We start from the raw sequence: 12,496 nt of genomic DNA, 5'->3' as shown, positions 1-12,496 counted from the left end.
ACCTCTAATAATAAGCTACTCTGGAGGTTGAGACTCTTGAGGACCGTAGTTCAAAGCCAGCTCGGGCAGGAAAGTCTGTGAGTCTCTTATCTCCAGTTAACCACCAAAAAGCCAGAAGTAGAGCTGTGGCTCAAGTGGTAGAGCATTATCCTGGAGCACAAAACCCTAAGAACAGTGCTCAGGCCCTGAGTTCAAGCCCCAGGACTGACACACACAAAAAAGAGGCTCTGAAGAGGGCTCTGATTAGGGCTTTAATTAGAACCTTTTGATCAATTAGTTTGACTACTGAGGTATGTGCACCAGCTGTTTCCTCCCACTTCTTCTTAAATAGATAGGAAGATGGCTGAACACTCTGGACCACAACCCAAAAGTTTGGCATACTAAGCTGTCTGATTAGAATTCTAAAGTCTTCTTTCCTCTCCTTGGTTGCAGACCCTGCACCCATGGGTCCCCTCAGGTTTTCTGCCGTTGAGATCTTGAGCCAGAAGGCATTTCAGAGGATCAGACCTCCAGTTCCTATGCTGTCATCAACATCTGTGCCAGGAGATGTTGTTTCTTTTAAACTTCCCAGACAGAAGCCTCACCTGGGGCCCTTGTAGAAACAGAAATTCCCAGAATCTAGAGAGTCTGGTTTAGTAAGCTTGGGACACAGTCCAGGAATCTGGGTTTCTTGACTACTGCCACAAATGATTCTTTTGATGAGTTAACTTTGGGAAACACCTCATTAAGCACTGCACAACATTTGCCAGGTTGGCCTCATAATGGCCATTTTACAAATGGAGATTTGAGAGATCATGGCTTGTTACTGGTGGTGTTTTCTCCTACTTCTGAGATATACTTTACCCTGTGGTTGTGGGTCATAATGACTCTTGGTAGGGAGAGCCAGGTATAATCATTGTATTCAGGACTCATTGCAGAGGGATTTGGAGGCTTTAGTAGGATTTAGTATATCCTTGATCTTCCGTTGTTGTGGGCTGTGTTCAATTCCACAGAGCCATTCATCAAACCACCAGTTCTGCTATCTAATCTGAAAGCCATTTTAATACCGGCCTATGAGAGTCTGGTTGGCTCAGAGAACTATGTAATCTGTGCCAGAGACCCTCACATCTGGCCAGGCCTTGGAATTATCTCAGAGGCTCTTAACTTCCTGTGTCTAGGCCCTGTTTCTGATGTAATAAATCTCTGTGGATGAAACCATGGAATCTGTTTACCCCTAGGTGATTTTGATAAGCCATTTTGCAATCCAGTTTGTAATCTTTAGTATAGTAGCTGGGGGAGTTTAAAAGTCCTGGAGAGTTTTGTTGAAGGGCAGGAGTTTTTGTATATTAGTGGGACAGGTTTGAAGAAAATGGGAATAAACTGGGAGAGAGCAAGGAAGTGGTAACATTGTCCAAAAAGAAATGTATACTTCTTTAAAATTTTTAATTGTTATAAAAGTGATGTATAGTGCTAGCTTCAGCAGCACATGCACTAAAATTGGAATGATACAGAGAAGATTAGCATGGCTCCTGCACAAGGATGACACGCAAATTCATGAAGCATTCCATATTTTTAACTCTAAGTAAACTATTCTCTTATTAAAAAAAAGTGGGGCTGGGAATATGGCCTAGTGGTAGAGTGCTTACCTCACATACATGAAGCCTTGGGTTCGATTCCTCAGCACCACATATATACAAAAAGCCAGAAATGGTGTTGTGGCTCATGTGCTAATCTTGAAAACAAAGAAGCCTTGGACAGTGCTCCAGGGCCTGAGTCCAAGCCCCAGGACTGGCAAAAAAGTGATGTACAGAGGTGTTATAGTTACATGAGTCAGGCAATGAGTACATCTCTTTTTGGACAATGTCACCCAGTTTTTCCCTCCCATTTCCACCCACAGATTGTATAGTTCATTTCCAACATGTTGTCTAGTGAGTACCACTGCTGCATGTGTCCACCCTTTGTCCCACCATTTCTATCTCTCCTTACCCTTCCAAAGACAATTAACTGAACAAGACTAAAATAAATGAAAACCAAAAAAAAGGAAATGTGCTATTCACCTGATTTATATAACTGTAACTCCTCTATACATCACCTTTGTAATAACAATAGATGTTTCTTTGAAAAACAAAATGACCAGTAGAGTCCAGAATAAGGAAGGAAGATCAGGCAGCCTATGAAAAGGGTAAGGTAGCATAGGTGCTCTGTTGTGTTCTGAGGAATTTCCCATCCCTCGTAAGATAGTACATTTCAAATAATGTGGTGATGTGAGCCTGTGTAACTGTTGTATGCAGTTGAAACCAACTAGAAATCTAATTACTTTTAGAGTTTGTCCCCCAAAGGAAAGTTGTTTCTACTAGAAGGGCTTTGTGGCTCTTTGGTGGGGGAGGGGGGGTCTTTTTAGGCAGGATTGTGTGTGTGTGTGTGTGTGTGTGTGCGTGTGCGTGTGTGCATGCATGTATGCATACATTTGTACCTAGGGCTTGATATCAGAGCCTCAAGCTCTTGTCTTTTTTACTCATGGCTTGTCCTGACCACTTGAGCCACAGCTCCACTTCTAGTTTTTTTAGGTTGATTGGACATAAAAGTCCCATGGCTTTGTCTGCACTGGCTGGCCTGGAACTGTGATCCTTGAATTTCAGTCTCCTGAAAAGCTAGAATTATAGGCATGAGGCAGCAATGCCCAGCTTCAACAAGTTTTGTTTTAAATCATCCCTGGAACATAGAATATTAAAAAAAAAAACTGGCTCAAAGGGGAGGAATTTAACAGCCATCACATTTTAATTATGGTGTGCAAGTATTTACCTTGTCCATAAACTTAAATTAAATCTCCTAATAAACCTGTAGTTAAGTTGGTATTTTACACACACACACACACACACACACACTCTGAGGATTTGGGGATGTTTTTCCCCTGTAATGCTGGGATGGAACCCAGGGACTCAGGCAAGCTAAGCAAGTACTCTACCACTGAGCTATATTCCCAGTACTGGAAACTAGGTTTTAAGAAATTCAGATTACAAAGCTTCTACCCACTGTACTTCACTTGGCACTCGATTTAGATGAGACCAATATTCCTAAGACAAGGGCTTCAAGTTCTTCTTTCTCCTATCCTCTTTCCTCTTTCTTCTTTCCCCTTCCCTTCCTTTCTTCACTTCTCTTCCCTCCTCTTTCCTTTTCCCCTTCCCTTTTTATTTTCTGTTTTCTTTCTTTTTATTCTTTTATTTCCTCTTGATTTCATTTTTATTATTTTTGAGTACTTGTACAAAGAAGTTGCCATTTAACAAAGCAATTTATAAATACATCTTCATTGGTGTCACCCCATCAGTATTCTCACCTACCTCTTCATTAATTGTTCTTAATTTTGTACAATATGCATTGAATTTGTGATAACATTCTCCCCCTTTTAGTGGAGATTTCTCTCCCTTTTTTTTGGTGGTGCTGGGGTTTGAACTCAAGGTCTCATGTTCACTACTGGAACCATACCTGTAGCCCCCAAAGTCTTCAGTTTTGTGGATTCCTAAGATAATGTGCTAGACTGTCTGCTTCTGACAAGGTAGATAGGAAATCAAACTTAATCTAGACCTGGTGTGGAAAACCCTGCTTTGTGCCTAGGCTCAGAAAATTTCCCCTACCCTTCTTAGTTGACTGACCTGAGCTTCAGCAATTTTAGCACTCAGGGGACAAGGGCTGAGGGTGATTACCATGAGCAACTGATGGGAGCCACGCTGGGATTTGGGGCAGCTCCAGTGTACTTTAGAACTGTGATGTTGGAGGTGCTGGTATATACTTCTGAGCAGAGAGAACAGAGCCCTCTTCTGGTGCCCTGGGCAGACCTGGAATCTTCAGGCAACCCAAAATGGTTCGTTTCTCCACTGTACAAGTGTTTCCTCTGAAACTTGCAGGCAGGAAGCTAGGTCAAGCAGGAAGCTGACATTTGAGTGTGAAGCTCAGTTGGGTGTAGCTTAGAGAACAGTTTCTTCCATTTGGGGACTATATTTTATTAAATTGGACCTCTTCCTTTTTTGTTTCAATACCTTTGAAGTTTTATGGGAATTAAAGATTTCTATTGTTTTTGCTGCCTGGATACACTCATTCCTGTTCTTCCCTGCTTTTTGTTCCTCCATGTTGTTATGATTTAGAGGTAGTGGATGTCTGAGAGTGAAGGCTAGACTTCCAAGAGTGCCACCTTGCTTTATTTGCTCCAAGACCGGAACTTGAACTCGCTACCTGATGCTTGCTTTTGCTCATTGCCTGTTGCTTTACCGCCTGAGCCATGCCTCCAACCCGACCACCTTGGTTTTTCATAGAAGCAAGCTAGTCTAGCCTCCTCCACATAGTTTGTGATCCATAGTTTCTTCTTGAAGTACCTGCAAAAGTCAGGTTGGTTGGGCTCCTCTGGCCCATGCCTAAAATTCTAGCTACTCAGGTTGTAAAGATCTGAGACTCTAGGTTTGAAACTAGCCAAATCAATAAACTCTTATCTCCAGTTAACCAGCAAAATGCCACAAGTTGAGGCATTGCTCAAGTAGTAGAGTACCAGCCTTGACTGAAAATGCCAAACAAGGGCACAAGTCTCCAGTTCAAGTCCCAGTACCAGCATGCACGCACACACAAGACCCAGGTCAGTGTTGCCTATTAAATAGGTGATTAAAACAATAATCGGTATTAATTTTTTCTTTGTAGTGTTAGGAATTAAATCCAAATCTTCATGAATACTAGGGAATCATTCTACTACCAGCTATACTCCAAGTACAAGAGAAAGGGCTTTTTAGGGTATTGGGGTTTGAACTCAGGGTCTTGAGCCACACCCCTTATCCTTTTTTCCTTTAGTTATTTTTCCAATAAAGCCTGTACCATCCTATTCCTACCTACAGCCTCCTGCTGTAGCTGGGATCATAGGTGTTTACCAAGACACCAGGCTTGTTTTTTGAGACAGGATCTCACTAACATTTTGCCCAGACAGGCATTGAATGGCTGTCACCCAGTATCTACCCCCCAAGTTGCTGAGATTAGAAGCATGAGCCCCAGGAACCAGGTTTTTATTTATGCTGTCATTACTATCAGCTATGTGTATCTGAGCCAGTGCTACCCCTTCACTGGATCTCAGTTTTTCAGAACATATATTTCAGGGTTGGAGTTAAGTGATCACTGAGGGCCCTTTCAGCTCTGACAGTTTGCAATTCTGAATTTTTTATTGTTTTGAAGAACAGAGATGAGAAGTTCAGAAAGGAGAAGCCAGATAAGTATATTGGGTGAGTGGATTGAAATAATGAAGAAATGGCCAGCAGGGTAAATGTGAATGGCCATCCTCTGGGCATTGTAGAGCAGTCCATGTTCCCGAGAACCAGTGCTGAGCTGGGACTGGGCTGTCTTGCTCCTAGTTTGAACTGACGCTTTTTTTTGGTTTGTTTGATTTTGTGCCAGTCCTGGGCTTGAACTTGGGGCATTGTCACTGCCTCTGAGCTTTTGCTCAAGGTTAGCGCTCTACCACTTGAGCCACAACTCTGCTTCTGGGTTTTTGGTGGTTAATTGGAGATAAGAGTATCATGGACTTTCCTGCCTAGGCTGACTTTGAACCATGATCCTCAGATCTCAGCCTCCTGAGTAGCTAGGATTCCAGGCAAGAACCACAGGACACCTGTGGTTGAGCTGTTTTTGATAGTGAGACTCTTGGGTGTGGTAAAACACTAGGGAGCCTCATTTTTTTCCCTGGCTTTTATGTGTGAACAGAAATAAGAGGGGATTCTACTCAGGACTGTGGTTGAGCAAAAAGAAGGTCATGCAATTAAGGCTAGATTGATGAAATTGGAGCTTGCTATGATGGACAGAGCTTTTTGATTTTTTTCCCCCAGCTTTGGCTTCTGCCCTGAGAGCTCTCCTTTTTGAGACAAGATCTGTCTCCTTTGGGTTAGTGCTCCAAATGTAGTCATTAGAAGAGCAACACTGAGTCGTTCAATAGCCTCCCAGTTGAAATGCTTCTTGGGGACTTTTTGGAGGATGGCGCTGAGCCCAAGTAAATGAAAGAAGACCTTGTTTTCTACCATTTTCTGATGTATTTGGGGTGACTGAAGAACCAGTGTTGACCCATTAAGGTGTAGGTGTGAGTAGGATTGTGTGTGGCTCTCCTTTCTAGAAACTATAGGGGATCCAAGAAGTGATGGTTCATGTCTGTTCCTAGCTACTCAGAAGCCTGAGACCTGAGGAGCATGGTTCAAATCCAGCCTAAGCAGAATAATCTGTGGGAGGGGGTAACTGTGTTTGGTAAGAAATGTACTTATTACCTTATATATGTAACTGTAACTCCTCTATACATCACCTTGACAATAAAATTAAATTTAAGTTGCGCTGTGGCCCAAGTAGTAGAGTGCCAGCCTTGAGTGGAAAAGCTAAAGGACAATGACAAGTCCTAAATTCAAGTCCTATTACTGGCACAGAGAGGGCAGAGCGGGGAGACAGAAAGGGGAGAGGAAGAAAAGGGGAGGAGGGGGAGGGGGAGAGGGATGGGGAGGGGGAGGGGGAGGGGGAGGGGGAGGAGGAGGAGCAGGAGCAGGAGCAGGAGGAGGAGGAGGAGCAGGAGCAGGAGCAGGAGCAGGAGCAGGAGCAGGAGCAGGAGGAGGAGGAGGAGACAGGGGAAAAGTACAGGAATAGGAAATGTAACTCCAGGCAGTTGGCAGGTTTTGCTGGCTGTGTTAAAGGTCTAGAAGTTGGCAGGAAGTGGTCAGAACAGATACTGTACCAGGTACCATTTTCAAGTCAATAAGAAAGAGGTTGACTTGTTGGGAACTGAAAGGGGTGGAGCAAGAGGAGCTGCAGGAAGTGAACAGCTCTTAGGCCAGAGATGCAAAGCAACCCTTATTTTTCCTCTTATGGAAAACATCTGCTTGAAGCAGTGCTGTCATCCACAGAAGTAGGGAAGATGAGGTCCTGCCCTGCCCTGCCCTACCCTGGTCCTAGCCCTGGCAGCAGGAAATGGTGGATGCTACAGCCTATATTTAGATTGAGTTCCAGGCTGATGAAGGTGTCTCTGGGAATACTGGTGACTAGTCTCAGTTCTGGTATTGCCCTAATAAAGCTTGGTCTTCCTCTGGCTGCCTTCCCATAATCTTTATTGCCATCTTCACAGTAGCAGCCCCACTGCAAGCCCAGAGGGGATGGGCATTCCCCTGGAGAGCAGAAGACAGCAGGTGGGAAGTGAGGTCACTGAGCTTAAACCCAACTGGGATGACTCACAAGTTCTACCCCAGTGAAGCAGGGGGTGGGGGCTTCCCAAGCAGTGCTTTCAGATGTACCCAGGCTTTCTATGCCACAGTATTGGGCCTTAACCAAAACAGTTGCTAAGGCAGTATCTGAAGGCTGCATTCAGCAGCATGACAGGAGAGGTGGGTGGAGTTGTGGAAGGAGTTCCAGGAATGTCCAGAAGACCTGCCTCCACCACTTGTTGGCTGAGTAAATGTGGCTTCAGAGATGTTAAACTGATGGTCCCAGAACATAGTTGGCATCCAGTAAGTGTTCACTTCCATCCTTCTGTTACCTGCCCCTGTGTCCTTCATTTTGTTCCTCTATGGGTTGAGGACCAGTAATACGCCATCCCCTCCATCTTGAAAGTCCATGCTTTGAGTGAGTTTTCTTGGGATTAGTTCCTTCCTCCTTCCCTCTCTCCCTCCCCCCACCTCTGTCTCTGTTTCTGTCTCTGTCTCTCTATCTCTCTGTCCTCCCTCCCTCCCTCCCTCCCTCCCTCCCTCCCTCCCTTACTCCCTCCCTCCTTCTCTCTGTCTCTGTCTCTCTCTGTCTCTGTCTGTCTGTCTCTCTCTCCCTCTCTCTTCCTTTCCCCACCCCTCCCCATCCAAACCTCTCTTTTGGAAAGAGCCATGTTATATAATTTAGTGGCACAAGGCAGGTAAGGGCAGACCATTGCAGACCCTCTTCTGTGCCAGGCTACTGCTTGCCAGACTACTACTGACTCTAGGGAAAGGGAAGGTCCCTTCTTTGGAGCTAGTCCAGCTGCTGCTGCCAAGGCAGAGACAGCATTCAGTTTGATAGTTTTCCTTTCTCAGGCTAGCCAGCTAGAGATACAGCAGTGATCCCAGTTTGTTGAAGCTTTTAGATGGTATATGAGCAAAATGAGTTGTGAATATTTAGAGAAGGGCTTGATTTGGGAAGTATCTATATTCATGTGTTCAGTAAGTATCAGTAGGTTTATTGCTTTTGGATTAGAGGTAGAAGGGCTTGTACATGTGGGAGGATAATACTCCCTTCTTCAGCACCATCATACCCAGATTTTTTTGTTTCTTAAACCTTCTGTATCCTTTATAGACAAAACCCTTGACTTCAGGCAGTACCTACATAAATCCTAGACTCCAACTTCGAAAGGGATTTAGCCATTTTATAATACCCTTTGCTGGGAACTGCATCTTGAACTGGCTACCTTGCCCAGATCTCCTCCTCTGCTTCTGTCAAGGTTCTTGGAAAATTTCTGATTTTTGCCTTGCAAACTAGACCACTGTGTTGGCAGTGAGTGACCAGAGGCAACACCTAAAAGGAAGGCAGTGGGCCTTCGTGACAGTGAGTTTGGTGCCCACAGCTCCTCTTGGACATTTGAATCCCAAATCATCTAAGAAGTCACAGACCTTGGAACAGGACTCTTCATCGACGGTTAGGCCCCAGTTATGTTCTCACCCTGTGCCTTCCCCTCAGTTGTGACACACACAGAAAACAGGAGAGCACCAACCCATGGCCTTGGCCTTATGACTCACATTTTCTTCTGAGTTAAGTGGTGGTAAATATGGAAGTTCCTTTATGTTTGTTTTTCTTTCTCATTCTTTTAAACCTGTCTCCACAATGAAATTCAGGAAACCTCCGACAGCTGTTATCCCCTAGAGAAACAGCCAGACAGGAATGACAGGAACTTTAAGTGGAGATTTAGAAAAAATAGGTTCAACTAGACACCTTCAGGAGAGCCTTTGCTCTAGGTGGATGAGAACTTGGCCGACCCTGGTCTATATGCCATGCTTATTCTACTATCCAGAATGGTCCATTTTTACCAATTTATTTGCTTTGCAAACATCTGTGTGTGTGTGTGCGCACTCGTGCATTCTTTCTGTGGCTTGAACTCCAACTCCAGCTTGGCGTTTCACGAAATGCTGGTAACTCTACTACCTGATCCACAGCTGTTTGCTGATTAACTGGAGATAAGTGTGTCATGGACTTTACTGTCTGGGCTGGTTTTGGACCATGCTCTTCAGATCTCAGCCCCCTAAGTACCTAGGATTACAGGCATGAGCCACATAGAAATATTCCTTTAACCAACATTACTTTAATGAACATTACTATAGGGCAGTACTGGCCCTACCCTTGGCCACTGCCCTGAAGATATGCTAGATTGACAGGATCCTTCCTTGAAGTTCTTTTTCTTTTTTGCGACAGTCCTGGGGCTTGAACTCAGGGCCTGAGCACTGTCCTGGGCGGTTTCTCCTCCTCCTCCTCCTCCTCCTTCTTCTTCTTCTTCTTCTCCTTCTCCTTCTCCTTCTCCTCCTTTTCCTCCTCCTTCTCCTCCCCCTCCTCCTCCCCCTCCTCCTCCTCCTCCTCCTCCTCCTCCTCCTCCTCCTCCTCCCCCTCCCCCTCCCCCTCCCCCACCCCCCTCCCCCCTTCCCCCCTCCCCCCTCCCCCCTCCTCCTCCTCCTCCTCCTTCTTCTTCTTCTCCTTCTCCTTCTCCTTCTCCTTCTCCTCCTTTTCCTCCTCCTCCTCCTCCTCCTCCTCCTCCTCCTCCTCCTCCTCCTCCTCCTCCTCCTCCTCCTCCTCCTCCTCCTCCTCTTCTTCTTGCCACAGTGCAACTTTTGGCTTTTTCCATATATGTGGTGCTGAGGAATCTGAACCCAGGGCTTCATGTATGGAAGGCAAGCATTCTACCAGTAGACCATATTCCCAGCCCCTGAAGGGTTATTGTAACATGGTATATTAAAGGGAACTGCTAAGTTGAGGATATGTTTGAGTTCTACCCATTTTCTCGGTTTCTACTTGTTCACCATCCTTCTCAGAACCTCTAGGCTAGCTGGCCACTGCCAGCAGGTTTTAGACCCAGCTTTTTAAAGCACAGCCTTCAAAGCCTTGCACCTACCCTCCTAACCACTCTTCTTTCTGCACCTCAGGGTTCTCTTTCACCTTGCTTCTATAGATGGGCTATCTATATCCCTGTTTCCTTTCATAGGCTGTCACAAACTTTGGTTCTCCATTTAGAGCATCTACTTTCCTTCCTTCACCCACAGTCTCTCTTTCCTAAGATCTATATTATTCTGAGAGACCAGTGACATAACACTTAGAGCTGTGATCCCTAATGTCCACAAAAAGGTTTCTCATGTTTGCTATAGCACTTTTCAGTGTCTATTTGTTATTTATTTAGTAAGTGCCTTGTGGTCAATGAATGCTTCTACAGCTCTATTCTAACCATAGTTTCTTAAGCATTATGTTCCATCAACATTAGGTAGTTTGAATAAATGTAACCTGAAATCCTTGAAACTCCTTGAGGACAGTGGATCAGATTTGAAAGGGGAAAGATCTATTAACTTGGATTGAAAATTTTATTTATATATATATATATATATATATATATATATGATATCTATATACATGGGCTTAGCATACATGATTCAACCAGCTGGATTGAAAAAATATTTTGGGGAAAATGATATCTGTACTGAATATGTACAGTTTTTTCCTGCTAAGAGCTATTGCATTAGCATTTTAATTGTATTGGTGACTTTTTGTGGTGTTGGGGATTAAATCTATGGCTGTGCACATGTTAGGCCAGCAATGTGTCCTTGAGCTACATCCCCATTCCTTGAGTCTCTTATTTTCCATTGCTTGGTATCTGCTCATATATCCAGAATTTTCTGAGTAGTCATCAGTTCTTGGATATTTGAGGGGTGTGTGTGTGTGTGTGTGTGTGTGTGTGTGTGTGTGTGTGTGTAAATCAGTACTGGGACTTGAACCAAGGGTCTGGGTGATGTCTCTTTTTCACTCAAGGCTGGCCTATACCACTTGAGCCACAGCTCCATTTCTGGTTTATTTTGGTGATTAATTGGAGTTAAGAGTCTCACAGACTTTTTCTGCCTGGGCCAGCTTTGAACGTTGATCCTCAGATCTCAGCCTCTTGAGTACCTAGGATTACAGGTATGAGCCACTGGCACCCAGCTTGGAGATCTTGTTCTGAGACACAAACTTTAGGCAAAATTAAACCATCCTATTCCCCCCTGTCCCTTCAGCCATTGCTGCTTTGAGGTCACCTCTGTTTTACCTTAAGGGCGAGTTGAAGCTGAGTATAGCATTGTGGCTTCCCAAGTTTCTAGCCTGGCTGGGCCCCATTCCCATGGATAGCCCATTTCCACAAGGGTTACTGGATGGGCAGGAAGCCTAGAGTAACACCAAGTCAAGGTGGCTAACCTTGCCTTATTCCCGTGAGGCACTTGACTTACTTGTTCTTGCTTTCAGGGCTTTTCCTGTGCTATTGTCAATCCTGAAATAGATTTCCTCCCTGGATCCCTGGTGAGATTTATTTACAAAATAGTTCCCCGGGTCTGTTGTTCATTAGAATTGTTTAGATGGCAAAATGGCTGCATGGACACTTCTTCTCTGCTACCTGACCCCTGTGCTCAGGAAAGACCCAGAGGTTCAAACACTGGTAACAATTAATGGCTTGCCCATTCCCTGGGCATTTCACATCTTTGATAATTCTACATTTTGGTCTTTCCTTCAACATCTTCAGTAGTCAGCGTCCTAGAAGACATATGTTAGATTGATTGACTGATTTAAATTTAAAGATCACTACTCAAAAGCCAAGCAGGAATTATACATGAACATGATTCCAAACATCTTTATGGATATATTTTACCAAGTTGAATTCATATATTCATATTGCTGTTTCTCCTTAGTATTATTCAGGTATTTTCTTTGAGCACGTAGTAGTCTTCCTAAATATTTTTTTTCAAATTTTTATTATCAAACTGATGTACAGAGAGGTTACAGTTTCATACGTTAGGCATTGGATACATTTCTTGTACTGTTTGTTACCTCGTCCCTCATTCTTCCTAAATATTTTATATGACTATATAATATGCAGTCTTGTCGGTCCTATATAGGTGACTGAAGTGAAATTATCTGGCCATTAAAATTTAGTGTTCCTTTTCTAAGCGGGAGGGGTGGAGGCATCATGGTACTTGAAGCTTGAACCTTAGCTTTTACTTAGCTCTTACTTAGCTTTTTTCACTAAAGACCTTCATTCTACTACTTGAGCCACACCCCCACCTCTGGCTTTTTGCTGGTTAATCAGTTAAGAATCTCTGGGATTGGGAGGAAAATGGGGAGGGGGAGTAGTGGGAGAAAAACAAGGGAGGAGGTAACAAGTTTGATAAGAAATGTACTCACTGCCTTTTATTTGAAACTGTAACCCCTCTGTACATCACTGACAACAAATAAATAATTTTTTAAAAAGAATTAGATACTTTTGTTCAAGGTAGCTTTGAAT

General features: G+C 44.0%; 1 protein-coding gene and 1 non-coding gene across 2 annotated transcripts in view; both read left to right on the top strand.

Annotated features, from left to right (window-relative positions):
- The window catches only part of Msn (moesin), a 94,145-nt gene that overhangs the window by 40,565 nt on the left and 41,084 nt on the right, over positions 1 to 12,496 (top strand). The gene's annotated exons all lie outside the window — the stretch shown is intronic.
- On the top strand, positions 1,447 to 1,553 carry LOC125344475. Its single transcript, XR_007209571.1, has one exon. It is a non-coding gene; the product is annotated as a U6 spliceosomal RNA (small nuclear RNA).

The sequence above is a fragment of the Perognathus longimembris genome, chromosome 28 (genome assembly GCF_023159225.1).
Source record: "Perognathus longimembris pacificus isolate PPM17 chromosome 28, ASM2315922v1, whole genome shotgun sequence".
Lineage (NCBI taxonomy): Eukaryota > Metazoa > Chordata > Mammalia > Rodentia > Heteromyidae > Perognathus > Perognathus longimembris.
Note: the sequence above shows the minus strand (reverse complement) of the source record. Positions and strands in the feature narration are given on the sequence as shown.